The sequence below is a fragment of the Columba livia genome, chromosome 8 (genome assembly GCF_036013475.1).
Source record: "Columba livia isolate bColLiv1 breed racing homer chromosome 8, bColLiv1.pat.W.v2, whole genome shotgun sequence".
NCBI classification, from domain to species: Eukaryota; Metazoa; Chordata; class Aves; order Columbiformes; family Columbidae; genus Columba; species Columba livia.
In genome coordinates this window covers 17,374,686-17,387,002 of record NC_088609.1, presented here as the reverse complement: position 1 = coordinate 17,387,002, position 12,317 = coordinate 17,374,686, and the positions used below count along the sequence as shown (strand labels likewise).

Sequence of the window (12,317 nt, the reverse complement as noted above, 5' to 3'; positions counted from 1 at the left end):
AAATGCAAAATAACTTGAGACTTTAACCCTTTCTAACAAATAACGTACTGGGGAGCTCAGCAGCTACAAGAGAAGTCTGAGAAGAAGTTGCAGAAGATCCTCATGTCCCTGAAGAGCACTGATGGACTGAGACCCAAAGGCAACCAGGAAAACAAAAATGTCTTGTTTTAGACACAGGGAAGAGTTACACCCCAAAACCACACACAGCTATTGGTCTTCAGTTAACATTTGTGTGAGTGCAAAGGCACTTCCAGGAGTCTGTTTCTTAGTCACAAAATTCCTAAACAAGATGGAAATCCAAGAAGATATGCTGAAAAAGGCAGATAACTTGTGAACTTAAACTATTAAATAGCTCCCAGGCCAGCAGGAGGCTACAACAGCCAGGAGACAGGCTACAGTGGTTCAGAATTGGTTTGTATCAAAGTGAATACTGCGAGAAAGCACACAGGCTCCACCAGGAGCCTCTCCTACAGCAGTTTGGCAAAAAGGAGTAAACATGACTTCAGCCAAGGCTTTAACAACGAAAAAAAAATTAAAATATTAATCAAAATTACTGAAAACTAACTGAACCTAGATTTACCTAAGTGTATACCTTTATATGTAGAGAAGGTCTACAGTAATACCTAAATTTGCACTGAAATATAACAAATCCACTACAGATCAGTGTCAGAGTGAATGAACCATTCATAAATAAAACCAGAATACCTCTTACTTTTTCCCCCACCAAGACAATGTCACAAAGCACAAGAAGTTTAAATATGCCTGAGAGCCCTCCCTTTCCAACAAAAAGCAACCCCAAATTTACTACAAAAAGGCATGAATACTTTTCTGCAACTAACAGCAAAATATTTTTACCCAATCATCTTCAGACTTGCCAGAGAATGTTTTTCTACTTCCTTCACCCTTGAGCTTCCTTCACCCATCAGCTTTTAATCTTCTTATGGACAGAATTAATTTAGCTTCCTTCTGGGGAATATGGCAGGAGAGAAAACTGGCCAAGCCTATTTGAGCCAAAGTGAATCTTTGTTTAAAAAAATAAAACAAACAGCATTTTTCGAAGCTGTGAACACTCTTCAGTTTTGCCACATTTATGAAGTATCAATATATCTCTGTGCATTTTATTATAGTTTAAATATGGCTTCACTAAAGAAAAATCACTTTACTGAGCATAAGGCAGAAACTCCTTGACATTTGCCCAATATTAAATGTCACGTTTATCAATCATGTTCATTCCACTTATGAGAGGCACCAGAAAAAGTTACATTATTTCCTTAAAGGTATGATTCTTATTCATAACTGAGAACTTTCACAAATATTAGTATACTAGTAACTACTGTTCAAATTTAATACATTCTTGATCTTAACCTTGAGGATATTGAGTACTTATTACTTTTTATATTCTCTTCCTCTCGGCTTCATATAAATGAGTGATAAAATAATGCTTGAAAACATTTTCTGTGCATTGTGAATTTCTATCTACAGAATGTTTCCAGCATATGGATTATTGTTATGATACTCATTGTTTAAAAGGATGTAGTACCTACATTCATATTTGAAAGAATGACAATTCACACTGTCTGATAACCTAAGCCAATTATAGGCAGCTTTTCAGAGGAGAACATAAAAGGGCATTAAGAGTATTGCTGAGAACTGCCAGGGGAAGGAATATAAGAAACATATTCAATATGTGGTTTTGTCATACAGCACAATAACGTGACTACCTAAGTTAGCCTTATTAAATATTTAGTAGATCCAAATAAAGGTGAGCAAATTGCCTGATAAGTCTATTCCTTCATTAGTCTGAATGACAACCGTAACAAGCAAATACCATTTTCAAGATATTGTATGAACAAGGAAGTTGATTTACATGTTCAAGATTCATGTAATGAAATTTGAACCAACTATAAAACTAGGCTTGAAAACCAGATATAACATTACACCAGGCAGTCCAGAGTCCCTTTAGATTTTAATTTCTAAGATAGCATTACGATCTATTTAGTATTTTAACATGTATTTTACTACTTTAATTTGCATTTCACCTGCTGTTCATGTCCAGATATTTTTGGAAGCTTTTTCATGACATTATTTTCAAGAACTAACTATACATGTGAAACCTACTATAAAAATTGTGGTTTGTTACAGCATATGATGTCGCCCTAAAATGGAACAGATTTTATAGACCAATATGAGGTACCTGATGTATTGTGCATATTATATTGTATATATTATTAGATACAAAATATTTGGCTTCAGGCCTTATAAAGCCCTCTCCATCTGGAAGTCTTCTGTTTCACTTAGTAGCCACAGGAAAATACAACTAATCAGGCAGGTTATCTTTTTTAATGCCGACTGGGTTCCACTTTCATTTCAGTAAAATTGCAATCTGTTTGCCTGATCTACATCAACTGCTCCAAAGATAACGAGCAAGTAGGACTGATGAATCCTGGTGCATGACGCACCCGCACGGCTCCTTGTTCCAAAGGAAAAGGTTTTTTCCCCCTTCAGCAAACAGATTTGTTAGCAGCCTACTGCGGTGACATTCCCTCCCTTCTTACACAGTATGTTGTGAACCTACTTTCCAATTTCAATAAAACCTGTAGGAAAGTTATTGCCTTTGTCAACTTTTATGAAAATTGCTGGCTGGGGAAATGAAACCCTAAAATTAGCGCTCCCAGGGAGGGAAAGGCAGTGCTCTATTTCCTGAAAATGGCAGCACCAAGCCACCCGAAAGCAAACATCTGGAACTCATCAGCTGCAGCTCCTTCCAGGCCAAGGGAGGGTGTGAGGAGATACCTGCTCCACTGAGCTGGAAGAGAGACTTAGATGATTATAGAGAAGAAACCCATTGCTTTTACTGCCTTCAAAGAAAGCCAGAATTTTTAAACAAATAAATTAAAATTACTATGAATTTAAAGCAACTAGCCTAACAGTTAGCTACAAGCAATCTTATCACTACATCACTTTGCTTAGTCACAAAAAATTTGGCTTCACACTTCAACTGAATTTTTAAAGCATATCTGTTACTTGTGCACAAAACCTAGTCATACACCTTTATGAAGGAAAAGCGTTGCCTGCTTTTAGCCTCAAAGAGACGAAAAGAGAGACCTTTTCAATCCAATAATACATCCAAAGTCTCCTAAAGCAGCAAACAAAATTGAACAGTTCAACTCCCTAAAACTTAGCCTGCCAAACATAGTGGTAATATAAGGTGAAATAATACCATGTTTTGTTAATGTTCATCTTGTATGAAGCCTAAACAAAAGTTTTATACCCTGGCTAATCAAAATATGTATTTGTAAAAGAACAGTTGTTCTCAAAGTTATTAATCAATTTCTTTCCATTTACCAACTGCTTTAGATAAATTTAACATTTTAAGTACATTGGATAAACCTTCATTATTTGCAATAGTAAGCACTGAAGATTAATATGTTCATATGGTAGCAAACAAAACTCTGAGAATTGCTTTTACACTTCAAAAGAAAATCCAAATAATTCATCTTGAAGAAATTCACATTCACACTATGCATTTATCAGCTCACAAAGACTGGAAACCAGATGGGGTTTTTTACCCCATCAGTATCTTCGGTGTTAAATCTGGAATCCCAGACATATGAGATTCTTGTGACTGACAAAAGCCCCAAACCAAAAGCCTCCAAAAAAGTCACAATCCTTTTGGGAATTGGGAGTGGCAAAACAGAAAGCAGTGAATGAAATTAAACCAGACAATACATCTTTCAATGCTTACCTACATGCACTTACAAACATACTCAGGGCTCCCTATAACTCACTTAGCTAAGCTGAGCAGTGTCTTTAAGAGAGTTTTAAATGAATAAATAGTGAAGAACCACCCTTCCAGCAGCATTGATGCAAGTAGTTTCTGCAATAGCATATTGCTCAGTGAAAACATAAATACAGCTCCAGATGGCAGGTCTGCAGATCGCAATCACAGGTATATTCCGGAAGGTATGATCAGTATTGCCTAAATGCAGGTTGAGTGAGCCACAACTAATGCAGAGTTCATTATACAGTCTTTACAGTCATTTGCCTAATGAGAAAGCCTGTGCTGAAACAGACCATATCCAGGGCCATCAGTAGCAAACCTGAGTAAACCAGGATTTTTCCTATAGGTTCTTGTTGTAGCAAAAATAAATAAAACGCATTTAAACACCCTGAAAGCGAGGATGCAGATTCAACAGCAATGTGGCTGCATAAAAGACACAGGCAGATTAACACCTGGTTTAGATGGAACAATAAAATCACATAAAGTTAAAGACCAAAACATAGTCAGACTTAATCAATTACCCTTTTAAATGGTGCAAGAAGGAATTGCCTTAGAGGCTTTAAAACACTGTGTATTTTGCTGTTCTAACTGCATCTTCTCATTAGTGATGTTGCACTATGTTGAAACAGTGCTGAATGACATCACCTCTATTCCACCCCCCACAAAAGACTGTGAACCAGAGTTCTTACCTTAGTATTTCATTAACATTTGCCTCCAAAGATCTGTCTCAAGTCTGAGCTCTATAGGTTTGATGTGCTTAGGAAATACTATCTTTCCCTTACATATTCTGATGAAAGAACTAAAGAACAATCGCCTATAATACACACTTGTAATATTAATAACTGTAAACCTGTGAAAAAGCCAGCCATAGAGCAATACCTTCTGGTTGGATTCAAACACCAACAGCCACATATTCAAAGAGTGCCATATAAAGGTGGGGGGGGGGGGGGGGGGGGGTAATAATCAAACAAACCCACAACAACAAAAATTAAGGAGGAAGACCTTTAAAATAGCAACTCCAGAACAGTGTCCACAAATTGAAAAACACAGTCCTTAAGAATGTTCAAAGAGGGCCTTGACAATTAGGACAAAGTACAGAACTTCTAAAAATAAAAACTCATAACAGAGAATTTGCTCTGCCATGACTAAATAATACTAAGTAGCACTGAGATACACATGAGACTGGGTTTTGAGGCATGTTCCTGTGGATGTTGCTGGAGTAACAAACAAACTATTCCACTTTCCAAGCTCCAAAAAAAAAAAAAAAAAAAGGTATGACTATGATACTAAGCTAAATAAGTTTTCTGCTTGGAGTGCTTGCTTATTTCCCCAAATAAGAAATTGTATCTTACTCCATTAGGAGCAAATAACCAAGTAGTAAAGTGTCACATGGCCTAATGACAATGAATAGAGAGGGAACAACTGAAGAGAGAGGGAAATCTTGACTTATCTCAGATTAGTTACATCAATGACTCAAATACTTCAATTATAACATTGATTTAGTTACTGTATCATAAATTTCAGTGTTAGAAACCTTCAAAACTCTGTTAAACAATGAGATGGCTACCCATGTGATTATTTTGGTAAATATGGATAAACTTTCAGAAAGAAGGGATGTTGAAGTGAAATAACTTCTGGTTCCCCATCTGTCACATGCTCATTTCTACTGGGTTCGTAAGACCTTTGTACCACCTTCAATATTTGTGAATAAATTACTGCACCACATAATAGTTACATTGTTCTCTCCCCATTAGAAGAAATTTGATGATCAACTATTAGTTGAACATGCAACTATTACATATTCAGTAAATGTTTGGAGATAATTTATAGAGGGAAATATGTAAACAACACTCTTCAACATATAAGCTGTGTGAAATGCATGATGTTTGTTTGTTCAAAAAAATTAGGACAAAGGATAAAAATCTGTAGCTCAAGTTTAGCTACTACCATTGAGCAATGCCCTATAAAACTTTAATTAATGGATATTACACATAAATCTTAAGACCTGAGAAACACCAATGAATCAAAACACCTAAATAAGATTACAGCAGATAGCAAACACCTAATTCAAAGAACACCACTGAAGTCTCCTAGACATTTTTGTTTGGGGTCATGTTTCCAAATGAGAGTGACTCCTGAACCATTCGTAAAGGATCTTAGCCCTGGCAGAGTGTATGTGGCAGATGAGTGTCTCGAGGAACACCCATAGGGCTAGCAAGTAAACTCTCATCATTCAGCTTTAAGTCAAGGCAGGTCTAGCAAGGCATCATAAAACCCATACTAAGAATTTTTAAGACTCTTAAGCTTCTGTAAGTAAAGCTCCCTGGATATCTAAGGCTCCACTCCGATGTATACTCAGAAACACTTTGAATTCTCACACTTGGCACTCCTCCATTGAAATCACTCAAGGACTTGACAGGCTTGCCACCAGCACACTTAGCATGGTGACACAGTTGAGTTTCACACAGAACAGAGACTTGAGACACCCTCATTCAGTAACAAAGCTACATGGCCCCAGGTCTTGCTCCCTCTTTTGTTCAGTAGCATAGAGGGCACCACAGCAATGCCTAACTTCCAGATATGACTGCTTACACAACATCCACTTTTCTTGAATTTATTTACAGTTCTTACTCTCAAAATAAAATAAAACCTATGACAAGGAACAAAACAGGTAGTTCTATGGTTTAATGCAGCAGAACAGCAAGAAATCTTGGCACAGATATGCATTACTTACAATTGCTGAAAAAACAAGTGCAGCACTGTTCAACTTAACACATTTTCTTGAAAGATGCATTTGTATGTGATTTTTCTTGGTCTCTATACACGTGACTATTTACACTAAAACTCTTTAGGGGAGACTAATTTAATGTTTGAAACACGACTGAGGCAATGAAATGCCAACCACTGAAATTGCTGTGAAGACCTTAAACATAAAAATACAGTAATAGTTCTTAGAAAACTTGGTTGCACTTCATCCACTCTCGATAGAGTAACAGAGACACCCAAGGCCCTCGGGGCTGTTACTGCAGAGCAGTGTAAGGTTGCTGGCAGACTGTTCCAGGGAAACATCCATTTCTCCAGGTCAAGGATTTTCTGAGTTACTGGTCATGTCCTAGCCCTTAATCCCCATGGACCAAGAACCTCATGGTTGCCTGAATTACAGTTGCAGATGAATGTATTTAACATGTAAAAAAAATAAATTACAAATCCAATGAAAACAAAACTCTCTACATGCAGCAGCATCTACGGAACACTCATTTTTAATAGGCAATTATTTCAAACATCCTTTTGATGGTTAAAATCTGAACAGTGTGCACACAAAGAGCTGACGGAACACTGCTTGGCCCGTGGAGGCGAGCGGGGGTGCAGGCAGGCTGGCGTTACGTTCACATCGAGAATAATGACCAGCTTATGCACAGACTGCATGAAAATCATGCTCTGCTTCAGAGCCATTTAAAATGCTTTCAAAGAGTCTGTTGTTTTGTTGGCTCCCTCCTCAATACCACTGCTCTCAAATATTTTAATGAGATTAGAACATGACACAGAAAACGGGTGACATGTGGATAAGTAGTTATATCTCTCCTATGTAAGATGTATTACATTTTCAGTTATTTTTTTAAAGTTAAGTGCTATTTATCTGTATATTGAGACACAATGTCCAGTTCCACTATATGCTTTCGAAAAGTCATTTCAAGTTTTGGCACTAAATCACAGTCTTAATTCTTCATGACAAATTAAAAATGAAAAATATTGTGAATTTACCTACTTACACAGAAACATATCAATTAATTGAAGTCTTATTTAAAATATGTGCATACACCATGCTGATTGCTCCTGCCCCAACATGCTTCATTTCCAACGGCCCAATCTTTAAGATGCCAAAAACTTGGCAATTCCCTTCATTTTACTACATGCTAATACTTTGAAAAATATACCAGCAGTTAAATAACCTCTCAGTTAAAAATAATAAAATCACTGGGACTACACCATACTTGAAAGATTTGGGAGGCAATAACAGCAACATCTTTTGATTAGTTAAGGTTCAAAACCTGAGACTGACAAAAAATGATGAAAAACGCTGCTGACCTTGGTGGTGCTGAACCAGTCTTCCAATTCTTCTGAAATTAAGCCTGTTTGTACTGTGGCTTACATAGAGACCCTCTTTTTTTAATAGTAGTTTACTGTTGGACTATGTAATGTATTTGTTTCAACTGAAATGTAATGTATTTTCTTTAATTACCAATAGTCTCATATGTTTACTCAAAGTAATTTTACAACTGACAAATAATTGTAAAGCCTGGCAGTTTACACCAGAAAGACTGAAGTTGCTTTTGTTAATTCATAGGAAAAATATCACTAAAGTCAGAAGCACTGAAAACCTACATAGAATTTCTTATTAGAGATAAAATTTAAGATGTTTGAATGCTCTGCAGAAATTTGCATTGGAGTTTGCTACAAGCAAAGTGCCTCAACTGAAACCCTGAATAACTATACGCTGACTTTCCAAGCATGGCCCCCAACTATCTGATATGTAGATCATCTCAATAGCTAAAAGAGCTGTTGCACCCACCTGTTTACTGAACAGTAAGAAAAAGAAATGCCAGCAGTAGTTCTGGCTGCTTATGGGCGTGGATGATCAACAGATTCCATTACGAGCAGCAAAAACAAAAGATAAAGGAAGCCTCTGAGCTTCAGCGGCTATGAATACTAAAAGAAAACAGAAATTAAAAACAAGAGAGATTTCTAGCAGTTAGGAAAGAAAAAGTAATTTCTACAAGGGCCTACTGCAGTACTAAGCATATCTTACTTGCACCCCAGTTTATAACCACATTGAGTGACATCTCAAGACTTATCAGGATGGTAGATCAGATCAGTCTATTCCTTCCTTTCATATTAAAGTAATGAAAACCTAAGAAAGAAAAAGCACCAAGATGAGTAAAACCAGCATCACTGTGACTACTATTGTCATGGAGAAACAAATGTCACTTGCATGTGCACACAGTCAATACAAAGCATGTCCTCAGCTTGGAAGAGGATTCCACTTTAGGACCGATCTACAAAAGCCAGCTTTATCAGATACTCGCAGAGCAAGCAGCTTCTCCTGTATCCTGACCTAAGTACAGATAGTTAGTTTGCTCTGATCTTCACATCTCAAGCTGTAGTAACAGTTAAATTATTCACATATTCTAGTTACAGAAACCATTAGTCCAAAACTGAGTTTTGTTTCTCTATGAAAGAAAGGTCAGACCACTTTCTAGGCTTCCACTAGATGACACTGGCTTAGTCTCCCAAATTCACATTTCACTTTAGAGAAGCAGAAGGCTAATGCACTGAACATGTAAAATTTACACAAGTAAGAAAGAACACATTGAGACTATCAGCTTAAAATTCTCTCCCAGCATTCCCTCACACCCTGCATGGTACAAAACTACTAACATATTTATCTTCCATAGCTCTTATTTGATCCATCTCAAACAGTAACCTTTCCTACCTAAAGCACAGAAGTTATCCTGCTATCCAGGGGATTATGCTTTGAAGTGAAACCTGCAGGTAGACCTGGACATTTCTGAAAGTCACACTACACAATTTGCAACATGAACTGCTGGCTAACTGGATAGCAAGAGGTACCACCATTAGCTTCCCAAAACATCACCAGCCCAGGCAAATAGATGGTGCCACAGGTATTAAAAAAGCCTTTCTGAGGAAGATGGCCCACTACAAACAATTCCAGGTCCAGAATAACAAAATCATGCCTTCACAATTGAAAAAAAAAGTCATTAAATAAGTCAGTTCTTCCTAAGAGAAAGTAAGTGTGCCAATTAAGCAAAAAACTCTGTTATAGGGAAGAACTGCCAGCAGCACAAGTTATTTTAGCTGACATTACTTCAGAAAAAGCCCACCATTCACCATCTGTTCTGGCACAAGTTTTGAATGCTAAGAAAGTTTCCAACATCACTGATGAAAAGCAAGCAGTCAAGATGCAGAAGTTTTTGTTTTGCTGTTAAAAAGAACAAGCATCTATGACAACTCACATTGCAGCAAGAACAAAAATAAAAGAGAAGTTTTGCACATTTAATAAAAATCACTACAGATAATTAAGGTAAGGCAGAGTGCAAGTGGAAGAAACGCAGGGAATAAAACAGAAAAAAGAAAAAGAAAAGCTTCTTAAAATTTGACATGAGAAGTGGGTGCGCAACTCCAGACAGTGGGGCACAGTTTCCACTCCAAGTCATAAGTATGTCTACAAAGGTTTTTCCAATTGCAAACAAGATCAAAACTTTCAGAAGCTAATGGTTCCATTGACCTTTTAAAGGGAAGACTAACCATCAAAACAAAGTTATTTGTTCAGACAAAGAAAATAAAGGACAATGTAACACAGCAAGAACAAAAGTCCTGGTAGATGGTATCACAAATCACGTTAAACACTCAAATGAACCACCACACTAGGTTAAACCACCTCTTCCAACATGCAACTCATAACCCATGTGGAAACTAGATCAAAAATAATATACAAAAAAGTGATAAAGAACAAATATAAAGTAAAATAGGTAATTGACCTGTCTCAAGGCAATATTTATATTTTCAGAAGCAGCAGGAAATTCTAAATGCCCTACTACAAGCCATTGGTGAGATCTCACGTGGACTACATCAATACTTCTCTGTGCTTGGAAAGAAGTTAAAATTAACTGAAATAGCTAGCAAAAGAAAACTCACACATGAATTGAAAGCTTATTTCACAAGAAGATTTGTTTAGTCAAACAAAAAAAAAAGTTGTAAGAGAATGACTGCTCTCTATAAATACACTAATGGAAAAAAAACAGAGGAGCCACCAAAGTCAAGAAGAAAAATGGTATAGAAATGAACCTTTCAAATTTCACCACTTGTTTGGAAATCAGAGGTCTGAAGCTTGAAGATGGCCTCTACCAAAGAGCTGCAGAACACTTCAATTCCCTTTAAATGTTTGAGTTCACACAAGGGATTATACCCGTGCTATAAGGAGAGCAGATGACATAATGTAGGTAGGATGCAATTCCAGTACCATCCTCCATATTCCTGTGATTTAGCCAATGAGTACAATGACCTTTTCCATTAAATCTCTAGGGGAAAAAAAATTACTTTCCCATTTCTTCCCTAGTTTTGCCTAGCATAAGAAATAGGAACAAGCCACCCAAAAACAAGTAAAAGTATAATGCGGAATTTGCTAACTACTAAGAGATTAAGCATTCCATATAAAACAATGATCTGAAGATTATGGGTTAGAACTATGTGGTCCATCACCGTGACCAAGTTTAGACAAAAACAGATAAATATTTCTGTGCCACATAATAAACAGATTTATTTCTCTCCCATCTGAAGCACAAAGTCAGTATGTCACTGTAACTTATGAATGAGCTGAACATTTAGGACACCTTTTTAAGAGTCTGGAAAATAAAGCTCCAAAAATCCCTTACAAGTTCTTTCTTAGAAAAATGCTAAATGACAGATGGAGTTTTAATATTTCTCATGATACCGGATGATGCCTTCTTGTGCAGTCATGTAACACCTCTTAAATAGTCATTTCAAAAAACTATAGTTTGTGTTGCAAAAAAGATTTAATAGTAATTTAATATCAGTTTTCTTTCTTAATGAAAGAAACCAACAAGGACAACTTAGTAACTCCATCTCAAAACTCTAGGTAGTATGTTGAATATGTGAGCTAGGATTCCTAGAATATAAAACCTTAATTATTTTTTAATGAACTTTGAGAAGCATCATTTTTAGAGCTATGTGCATCCCCTCACTTTTATAGTTGTTATAATGACAAGCTTAAAACATTTAAACATTTCTACTTCACTATAAACTTCTCCTTTATTAAAAAATTGATTTCTTTTTCCTCCCTGCAGGGCAATTTAAACACAACTGATTTACTAAGTCATTTCAAGTGACTACCACTTCAAATAGATACATTATACCATAGAAATCTGGGTTTGGTATATTAACACTGCTCGATCCCTCATAAAGCAGCTCAGAATCAGTTCAAGATTTGAGAACAAATCTTCAGACATAGTGGGTTATTCCTCTCCTTCATCCAGTCGATTTCTGTGTTCATCTAGAAATGACACTGTTCACAGCTAAGTAGATTCCTTCCAATTTTTAAGATATTTTAAGTCCAGGAGGTTGGGAACAAAAAACTTGGGCAAGAGCTTTTATCAAACAAGAAAAAGCTCTAAATTATTTTAAGAAATTTACATTCAAGGTACTGTTTTTATGTTCAAATTAGGAGTGTTATCTAGTAGTAGTGCATGAATTTAGGAGAGTATTTAGTGCTGTCTATTCATCAGTTTTATACAGGTATGCAGATGGCAAGAACCTTAATGAGGGCTCTACATTGGTTTTGTAGCATCTGTCCTACTTACCAGCAGATCAAAACAGCATTTGTTTGAGAGCATTCAACTCACTTCCACAAAAGCAGACAAATATTGGCCAAAAAAATTTAAAAAATCTGTTTGAGGGTCTCTTTCATCTGTATATGTAGCAATTCCCACTGACAGCATTG

General features: G+C 36.4%; 1 protein-coding gene across 1 annotated transcript in view; it reads right to left on the bottom strand.

The window, feature by feature from the left end:
- The window catches only part of CDC73 (cell division cycle 73), a 103,762-nt gene that overhangs the window by 57,347 nt on the left and 34,098 nt on the right, over window positions 1-12,317 (bottom strand). The gene's annotated exons all lie outside the window — the stretch shown is intronic.